Source organism: Corythoichthys intestinalis, chromosome 15 (genome assembly GCF_030265065.1).
Source record: "Corythoichthys intestinalis isolate RoL2023-P3 chromosome 15, ASM3026506v1, whole genome shotgun sequence".
Lineage (NCBI taxonomy): Eukaryota > Metazoa > Chordata > Actinopteri > Syngnathiformes > Syngnathidae > Corythoichthys > Corythoichthys intestinalis.
In genome coordinates, this window is record NC_080409.1 from 46920900 (window position 1) to 46935382 (window position 14483).

The 14483-nt window shown below is 38.4% G+C and overlaps 1 protein-coding gene across 1 annotated transcript in view; it reads right to left on the minus strand.

Moving 5' to 3' along the window:
- The window catches only part of LOC130931535 (brain-enriched guanylate kinase-associated protein), a 272836-nt gene that overhangs the window by 201365 nt on the left and 56988 nt on the right, over nt 1-14483 (minus strand). Inside the window, exons 3-4 of the mRNA XM_057860428.1 lie at nt 8049-8189; nt 7825-7946 (exon numbers count right to left, since the gene is read on the minus strand). The gene's annotated coding sequence lies outside the window, so the exon portion shown is untranslated. The remainder of the gene's footprint in view (nt 1-7824; nt 7947-8048; nt 8190-14483) is intronic.

The following is a 14483-nucleotide window of genomic DNA, read 5'->3' on the forward strand; positions in this document are numbered from 1 at the left end:
CTTATATGATCCTTGGACAAGATTTGTCCGTAAGTATGGTTGTTGTAAAGAATGTACATATTATGTTAGTAAGCGAAATGTTATATTTTTTGGATGAGACGCTTTTTGTTTATGTTTAGTGAACCTGTATAGCGTGCTAAGCTAACCTTGTTGCTAATGCAATGCTTGTGTACTTTTTTTTTTTTTGTAGTTTTATGACGGTCTAAAGAGGACAATGGTTTGAGGCCATTTTATTAATAAATCAGATGAAAAACGAAGAAGTCTAATTATTAAGGTGTCGTTCACTAGCTGTCTAGCTTTGGAAAAAGTAGACGCTTCGGAGTGAGGACAGCATACAGATTTAAATGACAGTAGAGTGAAATGCCCACTACAGTCCTTATGTACCGTATGTTGAATGTATATATATCCATCTTGTGTCTTATCTTTCCATTCCAACAATTTATTTTACAGAATATATATATAATTTACAGAAAAATATGGCATATTTTATAGATGGTTTGAATTGCGATTAATTAATTTTTAAGCTGTAATTAACTCGATTAAAAATTTTAATCGTTTGACAGCCCTAATATATATATATATATATATATATATATATATATATATATATATATATATATATATATATATTACCTAAAAATGCCTTTACGCTTGATAACACACATCACTTAAAAGTTAGGATTTTTCCCCACGTTTTTCAATTGAATTTCTATTTGTGTCAAGCCATTTTTGAGTTTTAGTTAAGTTTTAAGTTAGTCTAAACTGTAAGTCCTGATAGGATTTTGAGTTTTTGCACTGTTCAAAATAAATGTATGATACAGGCTGTATTGGAGCACATTAGGGACTAGTGCTACTTGGTGTTTTATCCAGCAATGACTACTGAGCTAAAATTGATAGTTAGCATTATTAAGTCTTTATTTTACGCCCTCATCACTCCACAACGCTATGTTATGTTAAAGCCTGTATGTAAGACACGTTAGCCATGCACCGACAGTGGTCATAATTAATAGAAACGTAGCCCTCCGCAGGGCTAACATTACGTGAGCTAGTGACAGTAACGTTAATCTTATTTCTTCTTATTCTTCTTTTTTTTTGTTTATTGGCAGTTTACCCCTCGGTACCGTGGGGCATTACTTAATCTTATTTATTAGCGCTTAGCGCTCTTTATTAGTGCTTAGCGCTCTACTGCTTTAAGATGGCGGCTGTTTACTAACGCTGCCCAGACGCGGCTGAGTCTGTCAAGACGCATCTAGTTCAACATATATGTGTTCTCTATGAGACACATCAGACGCTACCTGCTACCAACGTAGCATCGTGCGGGCTAGTATTTAGCAACGGCGGTGTCGTTTGTAGCGGCTGTCGGCTGCAGTAAGTTTTTTTTTTTTTTTTTGCTTCTTCCTCTACGCAAGTGACATCAGCGAGTTGTCCCGCATTAAAAGTAGTTCGAGCAAAACGTGATGCTTAGAGCTGTCAAAATAAACGATTACTCGAGGTGAATAAAATTACTCGGATCAGTTTTTAAACTCGAGTTACTCGAGTTGCTCGAGTATTCGTTTCAGCTCTAAAGTATTGTATTCGACCTACAGTCCCTGACAAAAGTCTTGTCGCTTATCCATTTTGTAGAAACAACTGTGAATGACCTGACTTTTAAGTATTCAATTGGTTTCAGAAATGGCTTATATGAAAGCTAAGACCCTACCAAATGATGTTGAATGTAAAAAACATATATTTGTTTCACAGAAAAAAGATTTAAGACATAAAGGACAAATTTTGGCAAGATAAAAGTTTTGTCGCCTACAGAAAGTAGTGTGAAAATTGAACAAAAAATGTACTTCAAATACAAAAATATGTTACATAAAATTAGCGAATTAAGTAGTTTTGCTGTGAGATCCAAATTGTTCCATGGGCTTGAAGGACTGTATCCATGCAGTTCGGCAAGGATTCATACAATTTATTGATGAAGTCATCAGGAACATCAAAGAAAGCAGTCTTGCATGCCTCCCAGAGTTCATCAACATTCTTGGGTTTCGTCTTCCATGCTTCCTCTTTCATCTTACACCAGACATGCTCAATGATGTTCATGTCTGGTGACTGGGCTGGCCAGTCCTGGAGGATCTTGATCTTCTTTGCCTTGAGAAACTTTGAGGTAGAGATTGAAGTATGTGATGGAGCACCATCCTGCTGCAGAATTTGTCCCTTTTTATGGTTAGGAATGTAAAAGGCAGCTAAGATGTGTAACTATTTCAGACTATTCATGTTGCCTTCTACCTTGCAGATCTCTCGCACACCCCTATACTGGATGTAACCCCAGACCATGATTTTGCTACCACCAAAAATCTTGAATCTATGCGGGCTCCAGTAGGTGTCCTGCAAAATTTGCGGCGACTGTGGTGTAATTCAATGGAAGATTCATCTGAAAAATCCCCCTTTTGCCACTTTCCCAGCGTCCATCCTTTCGACAGGCTGTGGGCCTTGGCAGATGTCACACGGTTTTTTAATTGCCTGTACCCTGAGAGATCTGCAGGGTGGAAGGCAACATAACTAGTCTGAAATAAGAAATCTTAGCTACCTCTTACATTCCTAACTATAAAAAGGGACAAATTCTGCAGCAGGATGGTGCTGCATCACATACTTCAATCTCTACCTCAAAGTTTCTCAAGGCAAAGAAGATCAAGATCCTCCAGGACTGGCCAGCCCAGTCACATGACATGAACATCATTGAGCATGTCTGGGGTAGGATGAAAGAGGAAGCATGGAAGACGAAACCCAAGAACATTGATGAAGTCTGGGAGGCATGCAAGACTACTTTCTTTGATGTTCCTGATGACTTCATCAATAAATTGTATGAATCCTTGCCGAACCGCATGGATGCAGTCCTTCAGGCCCATGGAAGTCATACAAAATATTAAATTTGGATCTCACAGAACCACTACTTAATTCGCTTATGTTATGTAACATATTTTTGTATTTGAAGTGCATTTTTTGTTCAGTTTTCACTAGAGATGTCCCGATCGATCGGGTCCGATCATGTCATTTTCAAAGTATCGGAATTGGCAAAAAAATATCGGCCATGCCTTTTTTAGATATATATATATATATATATATATATATATATATATTTTTTTTTTTTTAAATTAAATCGTTTTCTTATTGTATTTAAAGTTACCGACATATTGTTACACTCATCCAGAATCTTTAGGCTTAAGGTAGGGTTATCAAATTTATCCAAATAACGGCGGTAATAAGTTTTTTTTAGAATGTATCACGTTGCAATTAATGCATGCGTTGCAAGACCCACTCATGCATTGTCGCGCTCAATCTGTAATGGCGCCATTTTACCTATGTAGAGAGATAAAAGGCAGCGTAAAATAATAGAGTGAATTTTGGCAGCCTTTGAAGGCTTATTTTAATTGGCTAAAGCCTTACAATCCCTCTCCCTACGATTAGAAATATCATGGGAAGCAATGTGGGGATGCAAGTTAGCATTTGATCTTTTTCTTAACACCTTATTTCCCAACGCAGAGAAGATATATGAATTGATAGCACTATGCACAGTCATGGTTCCACTTCCCATCATGCATTGGGGCATGGCTGCAGTATCATTTACTGAAAGCTCAACAAATACACTAGATGACAATATTTAGTCACAATATACAAAGTCACAAGATCGGATCGGGAGCAAAAAAACATGATCGGAACAACTCTAATTTTCACACTACTTTCTGTCGGCAACAAAACTTTTGTCTTGCCAAAATTTGACCTTTATGTCTTCATTAAATGATAAATATTATTTCAGTGAAACAAATATATCTTTGTACATTCAACATAATTTGGGAGGATCTTCGCTTTCATATGAGCCATTTCTGAAACCAATTGAATAATTAAAAGTCAGGTTAGTAGCAATTGTTTCTACAAAATGGATAAGCCACAAGACTTTTGTCTGGGACGCTATTCACATTTCTAATTTTGCTTTTTTTTTTTTTTTCTTTGTAATACTCAGTGCTGTCTTTTGCTTTCTGTATCGCAGTGACATGGTCTGTCAAGTAATTGTAAAAACAGTTCAAGTGTCAATTGAATGTTGTCCAGTCTCATGCAATCAATCTCCCACACACAAAGGTGTAATTTGCTATTTTCATCAACTTACGTACACCATTTTAAGCATCACAGCCTTCCACCAGAGTAACTGTTCAATTGAGAGCATGACTAAGCAATTTGACTGTCTTGTCTGTACACAATGAAACAAGGACTTTTCATTCTGACAGCACTGACGTGTCTTCATTGACACAGAAATTTAATTTTGAGCAATAGACCAAGTAATTTGCACAAAAAAATGGCTTTTGCAGGTAATCCATGTTTTTTTCTACTTGTGCAACATGTTGTGAGGATTGAACCAAGTGCGTAGGTTTGCATAGGGACAGTAGGGACATAACACTAGCAACTTTTCAGGATGCTCAAATTGTCCCCACCAACTTTTAAGCAACCCTATTTGCATTACATAATGACTTCAGTCATATAGGTCATTTTGATTGTCTTCTCATGTTTTAAAGATAGAATTTACCCGACCATTATTAAGTGAATTACTTTATGTTCAGATTTACATTGACCCTGTTTCATTTGTTCAATGTCCAATCCATTTTTTCCCCTCAATGACACGTTTGACTAGCTGATGTCATGACCCCCCTCCCCCCCCACACACACGAAATTCAGCCCCGACACAAATCAACACACCGACTTCAAAGACGAGGAATATTACATGTTTTTTTTCGGTCAGCAGCAGCCACTGTAAGTAATTTAAAAAGATGACAATGTGTGGAGGTGGGGAACACACCACTAATTTTGCGACTGAATTTTATTCCGACTTGCATTAGAGTTAGCAAAACATTAATCTATGTGAATTTCCTGAAGTCAAGTAGGAAGCTGCTTGGAGAGAAATATCCTCCTGTGTTTTCCACTGTTAGCTTCAATTAAACTGAGAGAAATGTAGTGAACCAAGGTTTACCCCCTTCGCCCATATTTTCATTTTTATTTATGTGCCCAAAGAACCTTTCATTTTTTGTTAAGTTTGGCTGTGCTTGTGAACAAAATCAGTAGTGTTTTACCTGAACCAGTAGTGTTTTACCTGAATGGAGGCTCCACTTTTATTTATTTTTTTATGTGCAAAGATGTTTTTTCAGTTATAGTTAATTTATTTAGACAGACAATTTTGAGTGGTCTTAAGACAAATGTTTTTATGCACTGCAAAACACACCTCCTTAAAACTAGTTAAATTCCTTTGTTTTCAGTGTAAATCTACTAAAAATAAGTCAAATGATCTGCCAGTGCTTCAAGTAAATTTTACTCACCCAGATTTCTTGAAATAAGAAAAAATAGCTAGCTGAAAATTAGCTTAAAGTGCATGTGACATGAAAAAGCAGGTTTATTTCATAATACACGTGATATTTTATGCTCCTGAATGATATGGACCGCTTGGATGTGTGTGGAAGTGATTGCTCTATTTATTTAGTTTTTTGAATCCCGCGCATGAAAATGAGTGACTTCCGCCTTCAGTCTTGCATTGAGGAGGAGGGCGCTGTGGCGTGTACGAGTGAAGGTGTCCTCTTCACTATACAGCGTACTGTTGTGTATGAGGACTAAGGATTCAGCTGATTTTTCGGATTAATACATTTATTTTTCGCATCACGCCAGCCAAATGGCTGCAGAAAAATCTTGCTGTATGAGGGAGAGGCGTGTGAGCCTTTTTGGAGTTTCAAAAGGTTCCCATTCACCGTGGATATTGGCCAAAACAAGCCCGATTACTGTGGGACCATTGGACTTACGAGGAAGTGAGTAAACATCTTGTTTTGCATTATGTCAAATACGAATACAGCGAATACAAAGTAAACACTACAAACTTTCTTTAAATAAAGGACTACTTACGTTTGATCATTGATAGGCATGTAAAAAGCTCTCCTCATGCACATTAGCTGCACGTTAGCTGCACAACAACTGCAGCCGCCCTCCTCCGGGGAACGAGCTGTAAATTGCTCTCTGCCGGCGGTTTGCCGGTCCGCGAAGACAATTGACAACCCAGTCGTCATGTCAAATAATCCGGACAAGTTATGTGTGATTTTCCGCTTCGAAGACTTTGAAACATCACTCGGTTCGGGTTAGCATGTCGGCTAGCTGTCACGCCTCTTGGTTTGTTTATATTCTCCGAAGCTGGGGAAGGGAAATGACATATGTCCGATTTAGGTGTCATAAAATATTGTTCGGGAGGTGCGACAGTAAAGGCGAAGTTGACAGTTTTGACCATTATGGAGTAATTTTGCCATGTCGTCCTGAATAAGTGCATTTTTATGATTTCATATTACATTTAGCACAAGACTTATTTGTCATGACCATGCCATTTATTTAGCAATTGGGGAAAATACTTGGATAAAAAGAATATCCTGTAAAAATATTGAAGTCAAGAAAACAATGACATTTTGCAGCTCTGTTCGTCGCGTTTTCCTCGTTGTGAATAGTTCCCCCTCGACGGGCTGACTGGTCCTTCTCAAGCCATTTATTTAGCTATTGTGGAAAAATACTTGGATAAAAAGAATATCCTGTAAAAATATTGGAGTAGAGAGACTGAAACAATGACATTTTGCAGCTCTCTTCGTCGCGTTTTCCTCGTTCGGAATAATTCCCCCACAATGGGCTGAATAGTAAAACCGATGAGCCCAGTCTCCCGCTGACATCATCCACCTGTTGGGGACACTCGAGCCCTATAATGGTAGGCGTGGCTAACCGTCAGATTAAAAGACTAATTTCTCGTCATCTGCGCTTTGCTAAATTGTTGTATATAGTTGAATCGTCTCAAAATATGATTCTAATTCACATAATAATGCTATTTAAGACCTTTTTCTCCTGTTGTATGCTCTTTAACAGACTTTTTTTAAGCAAAAAGTTAGTATATTTAATCTTTAAAAAAGCTCGTTTGTTAGAAATGGTCTTAAATAAGGATGGATATATTTGAAAACGTGACAATTTTTTCTCTGGATTTAGGTGAAAAAACACCAACTTTTAGGTATATGGGCTTAAGAAGAAATAGTAATATTTAAATCATTTAAGTAGAATAATCTGACGTATTGATCTGTTAACTAGTCTTGAACACTCAAAACAAGTTGGAGAAAATTATTCGACTAGATTTAAGAAAAACCAGATTAAGACATATAAATTTGCAGTGTGAAAGTTGGTATAAATCAATATAGATTTATTTTGTATTGAACATTTATCCAATCAATTACTTCGATTCACATTTGTGAGAAATGTAGCCCTGACACTCGTTCACCCAATCTGTTTGGTCTTATTAATGCCCCGTCCCCAGCAAAAAGTGTACTAGCAGGTTATGCTGTTATATCGTCCCTACCAAAATTGAGATCAAACCTACGCCCTTGGATTGAACAAGTAGTTTAGAGAATTTTAGTTCTTATCTGAGAAACGTTCCAAAGCAATTGAGAAAAACTGTAATAAATGAACTTACTGGTTGCCATTGGCAGCGATAGATGTCCAATCTATTTTGACTGGGACTGTCTGGCAACGATTATTCCCAGTTCTTGTGAGAAAGTAGCATATTTAATTTCTGCCTCATCTAAAAAAAATGTTTGAAATGACCTTAAAAGCTTAAACTTTGACAACACTGTATTTGAACTAACTGGTCAGACCCGCCGCGGTTGTCTAACATTATTTCAAGTTATTGTGGTGATTGCCTAATTTTAGACTCCGCTCTCGAATTGGCCCTCATTAGATTGTGCAGATGTGCCTAATGTCTTGCTTTAATCACAAGCACTTTGTGTCCTTTACCTCTTCCTCATCCGTCGTTCATTCGCCTTCTTCTGTAAGAGGTTGTGTCCTCTTGTGCCACTTTGCATTCATTTTCATCCTCTCCCAGTTCATTAAGTCCATTTTCTTCAGCCCCATGACGGCTTTTTGTGCAGTTAAAAGACATTTTCCCGTCAAATTAAATGAGTAACGATAGGGAAGGCGACTGACAAAAGCAGACAGAGACCGTCAAGGTCAGACTGTACCTTGTGCTATGATGAATATTAGATTATGCAGCCACTTTCTTTCACTTTGCTCTCTCTTTGGCAAATTACACATTGATCACAGCTGGAATTAATCTGTTGGCAAAGCGGAACGCGCTATCAGATGGTTCAGGTCACTTAAATCTAAAAAAAAAAAAAAAAAAACATTTTTGATACGTTTCATACGAGTGCATGGTTCCCCGAATTGACTTTCCCTCAACAGTGGTTAAATGGCATAAAACCCAGAGCTTCATTCCTGAGCTACACAGCCTATTTGTGCAGAAATGAGCCCCTCGGTTGACACTGTTGCATCATGGGAAATGGGATCCGACGGCGGGAAAATGGGCTCATCACGTTGGTTACAGTCTGAGGAGCACTGACACTTTCATTATCTCCTGCCGGAGTGCCGGGAAAGCAAAGGATAGAAATTGTTGCCGAGGTCATGGCGTCGACCTTGATGCTGGTGAATGTTATGTAAATCCTTTAAATCGACAGATTTGCTTTTGTAATGAGAGGTGTACTGTAGGTCTTCTCACATCACGAAAAAAATCCAACCAAAAAGTGCAATCACTATTTTTTTTAAGCTTGAAAAAGGCTAATCTTTGCTGTCCTTGACCTTAATGATGCAATTAGCTTTTTTTAGACTGTCAGATCCAGAGCTACAAACTCATATTTTTAGAGGGGAACTTCGTTTATACACTGTGGTACCCACAAAATCTGTGTACTGAGCATTTTCTTTACTATGCACCCACTTTAGAGTTTATTAGGATATTAGCTGGTAGCCGATAAAAGCATTTTTAAAAATCATATCAGATAACATCATCTTTTTTAATGATCAGTTTTGGGCCAATATGCATGTTGCCTTAAAGTGCATGTGACACGTAAAAAGCATGTTTATTTCATAATACACGCGGTATTTTATGCTCCTGAATGATATGGACCGCTTGGATGTGTGTGAAAGCGATCGCTATATTTATTTAGTTTTTTTCAATCCCGCGCCATTAAAATGAGTGACTTCCGGCTTTGGTCTTGCATTGAGGAAGAGGGCGCTGTGACGTGTACGGTAGAAGACGTCCTCTTCACTATACAGCGTACTGTTGTGTATGAGGACAAGGATTCAGCTGATTTTGCGGATTAATACGTTTATTTTTCGCATCACGCCAGCCAAACGGCTGCAGAAAAATCATTCTGTATGAGGGAGAGGCGTATGCGCCTTTTTGGAGTTTCAAAAGGTTCCCATTCACCGTGGATATTGGCCAAAACAAGCCCGACGACTACTGTGGGACCATTGGACTTAGGAGGAAGTGAGTAAACTTCTTGTTTAGTATTATGTCAAATATTAATACAGCTATTACAAAGTAAACACTACAAACTTTCTTTAAATAAGGGACTACTTACATTTGATCATTGATAGGCATGTAAAAAGCTCTCCTCATGCACATTAGCACGTTAGCTGCACAACAACGGCAGCCACCCTCCTCCGGGGAACAAACTGTAAATTGCTCTCCGCCGGGCGGTTTGCCGATCCGCGAAGACAATCGACAACCCAGTCGTCATGTCAAATAATCCGGGCAAGTTATGTGTGATTTTCCGCTTCGAAGACTTTGAAACATCACTCGGATGGGTTAGCATGTCGGCTAGCTGTCACGCCTTTTGGTTTGTTTACATTCTCCGAAGCTGGGGAAGGGAAATGACATACAATATGTATATGTATATATATATATATATATATATATATATATATATATATATATATATATATATATATTGTTCGGGAGGTGCGACAGTAAAGGTGAAGTCGACAGTTTTGACCATTATGGAGTAATTTTGCCATGTCGTCCTAAATAAATGCATTTTTATTATTTCATATTCCATTTAGCACAAGACTGTTATTTGTGTCATGACCATGCCGTTTATTTAGCAATTGGGGAAAATACTTGGATAAAAAGAATATCTTGTAAAAACATTGGAGTAAAGAGACAGAAACAATGACATTTTGCAGCTCTCTTCGTCGCGTTTTCCTCGTTGTGAATAGTTCCCCCTCGACGGGCTGACTGGTCCTTCTCAAGCCATTTATATAGCTATTGGGGATAAATACTTGGATAAAAAGAATATCCTGTAAAAATATTGGAGTAGAGAGAATGAAACAATGACGTTTTGCGGCTCTCTTCGTCGCGTTTTCCTCGTTCTGAATAATTCCTCCTCAATGGGCTGAATAGTAAGACCGATGAGCCCAGTCTACCGCTGACGTCATCCACCTGTTGGGGACGCTAAAGCCCTTTAATGGTAGGCGTGGCTAATCAGCAGATTAAAAGACTAATTTCTCGTCATCTGCGCTTTGCTAAATTGTTGTATATAGTCGAATCGTCTCAAAATAGGATTCTAATTCACATAATGATGCCATTTAAGACTTTTTCTCATGTCGTATGCTCTTTAAAAGTGAATGTAGAAGCCTTCTGCCTTTGTACAAGGGCTGGTCACAGCTTAGCACAGCAGTTATGCTCATTGATGCCTGGTTTTCCTTAGTTGGTGCCTCGCTCGGAAATTTATTAAAAATGTCCAGATTCGGTTCGTCCTTCTTGACATCACAACGGCTCTTGGGATATGTAGTCTTTTGTGCTGCTTTCGGTTTTGAAAAATAACAAGAAATGATGAAAATATGGAGATAGATACATGGTCCATGCAGCGTTTTAATGGATATTTATGAGTGCAATAAAACTATAAAACTCAAATGACATTATCTCCCGTTTTTCTTGGTTGACTGACTTCAAATAAAAACTGGTGTGGACATCAACTTTCGAACTTTCAAATGAGACCCACCAGCGGCACGTGGGAGATGTAATTACAGCGTGACGAAGCTTCAAAGACGACATGCGTATACGCGTCACTGCCGACACGTTCGGTGTTAAAGGGTTAAACTCTTGGAAAACTTTTTATACACAGTTTGTGGCGTCAATGGAAGTTTAATTAATTGAAAGTAATGTATTGTTTTCCTGCTGAGTGTGTGTTATCATAACAAAGATGATGTCTTCGTAGATTCTAAAATTATGTGCTCAAGTACTGTCTTTTTTATGTTGACTTTTGTTTTGTGATGAATGCTTTTATTTTGGCGCAGGAAACGTACAGCAAGTAGTACTTCTGCGTAAGAGTAAGAGCGCATATACACACGAAGAAGAACGTATTTCCATACATGAAGAAAAGCGCACGCACGAGGAAAAGCGCACATGCACACTCGAAGAAGCGAGTCGCGCAGCTGAGTGAGAGAGAAGGGGAAGATGACAGCTGGAAACATGCAGTCACATTTGTTGCATGTGAAGCATCCACAGAGGCAACACCTGAATATAACACCTTTTGTAGTGTCTATTGTGCATTTTCAATTGTGCAGACGCTAACTGATATATTCTTATCGTTTGTGTGGATTGCTGTGCTGTATCAGCAGCTAGTTATTAACACAAATTTGAATTGCTGTTATTAAAGGTGATACTGCCGTAATTTCATTTTTATTTTAGTATCATTCTGCAAGTGTTGATGTCATCAGCAGGTTAATCTAGTCAGCAAACCACCCGGACGTCTGACATCATTCCTGAGCTTAGCTCGCTGTCTTGCTTGGACCTAGCTCCAACGTCTTGGAGAGGACAGTACAATGACATAATGCATGTTTTTGGATAGTTATTTTGACATTTGGGGGTACTTTAAGGGTTAATTCTGACGTGGATATCCAGGTTACGTCACCAGCGTAGGAACTGTCAAGCTCTTTTTAAATGTGTGTCCCGCTTGATGGGACGGCGAGCACATATGACGCGATGCCAACTCTGCTCCTTCCAATTTTTTATTCGTTTGAATATTCAGAAGGACAATAGTAGGTTGAAAACCTTGAAAAAAAGCAAACAATTCAGTAAAAGAGTGAAAATGTTTGTGTACTATTTACAGTAAGATATTTACAATCAAATAATCAAATATCGGTGTCATCAGCTTAAACAATTTCTAACTTAAACTAGACCAATTGATTACTTAATCAACTTATTAAATCATCATTAATGATAATAATAGTTCAAATTCAATCAAGCCTATTTTAACATGAAGTAATTTGTCAACATTTTAAAGGGATCCTCTATTTTTAAGACAAGTAATTCTCAAAAGATAAATGTTAGTATGAGTTATAATAATTTGATATTAAAACCCCTCTTAATGTTTTTGTTTTAATAAAGTTAAAATTATTTTAAGTGATAGGTCGCCATTCTTGTTATGTCGCAGTGCGTGACGTCACTGGTCCCGTTGGCGAAATTCCAGCGTGTCAGTCGTTAGCTTTCCCAACATGTCGTCAGTCCTACCCTTCCTATTTGTACCAGACCTGAAAAGTGAAGAGCAGGACAGCACTGTCGGTCGTTCACAAGACGAGCTTCAGGGAAAAATGCGTGCAGCAAATACCTGATAAGAAAAAAGTTGGGCAAAACTGGCGATGCGAGAGAGTCCTGTTGGGAACTCCGGTTGGGAGCGAGAGTGCATGCTGTTGGGATTCGGGAACTCCGGTTTTATTAGCAGATATTCAAGGTAAGCATATTGCATTTTAAAACTTATCCCAATATAATTATGTAGATTGTTAGCATCCAGAGCTGTCGTGTGCTTTACATACAGTACAGGCCAAAGAGCACACCTTGTGTAATCCAGGTCTTGTACATTGTAACGCGTAGTAGCTAGGATATGTGTATAAAATTACCAGAAAGGGGAGAAGATTCCACTTATGCACATTTATTCACAAAAAATAATATTTCCACCTTGACCACTCTTCAATCGGGAGCTCAGCAGTACGCAAACACGCATTCCCTGACGAACTTCAACATTGTTGTAAGGTCCACGTCAGAGTCACTGTCGCCACTGTAGCGTGTCATCGTGCGTTAATCATTTAGTATGATTTGGGGAAAACTCCCACGAAGAATAGTCAACAAAAAAGATAGCAATACTAATCAAAATCCGCGTTTACTCACTCGAAGATCCAGGAATTAGACCGATCCCATGGCAATGTCGCATCCGCGATCAGGCCGTCGATTCCACAAAACAGACTGATCCGAAAAGCCGCTGTGGGACCGACGAATTAAAAAAATGGACAGATCCAATCCAAAACCATTATTGCAGACGCGATGGGACCGTCGGATCCAGAAAATAGACTGATCCCTTACTTGAGTGAGGATCCAGGAAAAATATTCGGGCGCCAGTTGTAACGCATGGTGGGTAGGATACGTGCATACAGGGACCAAAAAGGGGGGAGAAGCTTCCACTAATTCACATTTATTCACAAAAAATGATAATTCCACCTTGACCACTCACTTCACTCCCCTTGTTTCCATTTGACTGGAAATTGCATCCAAAAGCAGCACATTGTGGCATTTTACTTTGCAAGTTTAGGCAGCAATAAGCAATTGTTGAACACGCTACACATTTGGAAAGATACCAATGACGTCATCACTGCGAGCCCGCAAACCATGGCGCCAACTAACGGTCAAAATATGAACTAAATATTATAAATTATTGCCATTGATTTAATATTTTTTGTGTTTATAACAACATATTTTAGTACAAGAGAACAATTGTGGTTTATTAGAGCCTACATGTATTTAAGTCAGTGGATCACTTTAACTTACAAGCTGAAATATACTCATGCTTTGCTAAACAGATTCAGATTCTAACAGAAAATGCTTACAAAGGGCAACCTCTCAGGCCACTCTGATTAACACCTAAATTGAAACATATCAGCCTACAGCTGTCCAACTTCTAAACTCATAGCTGTCTCACTTTTACACTCACAAAGGTTTATTCTAGTAGCCTGATCATTCATTATTTGGAATGGGAAAGCAAACTGCAACTCACCAGCAACGTCTGTGCTCTGTTGTTTGGGTGCTTACAGACACACCTGATTCCCCTTACCTATATACAGGCATGAAAATGGGTCAGGGGTTAAAAAGGTGAGAAAGGTGTGGAGGAAATATGTTCCGGCGTTCTGCCAAAATGTCCTCCGTCGGCCAAACGTCCTACATGTGGCGAATTTGACAATTTTAATTTTTCACATAAGGCTTAATATTCGAGGTAGCGGGGGTTTAATTAGTTGAAGGAGTTGATTTCAACCACCATTGACTCGCGCTAGCTCAGCATCTCCGGAGCCCTGAAACTAACAAATAACTGGCAAACTGCACAGAATTTGTCCAAATCAACTCCAACGACTAATTAAACCCCGGCTAACTCAAAGATTAATCCTAATGTAAAAAATTCTGAACTTCCCCTTTAAAATAAAGACCATTGAATATGGCCATTAAAATGTAGTCTATAAAAGTTTTAGAGCAATAAAACAAACAACAAAAATGAATAAAACGAACAAGAATCCTTCAAAGTATTTCATAATGGGTCCAAATTATTTTTCAAACAGATCATGTGACTATAGCACCT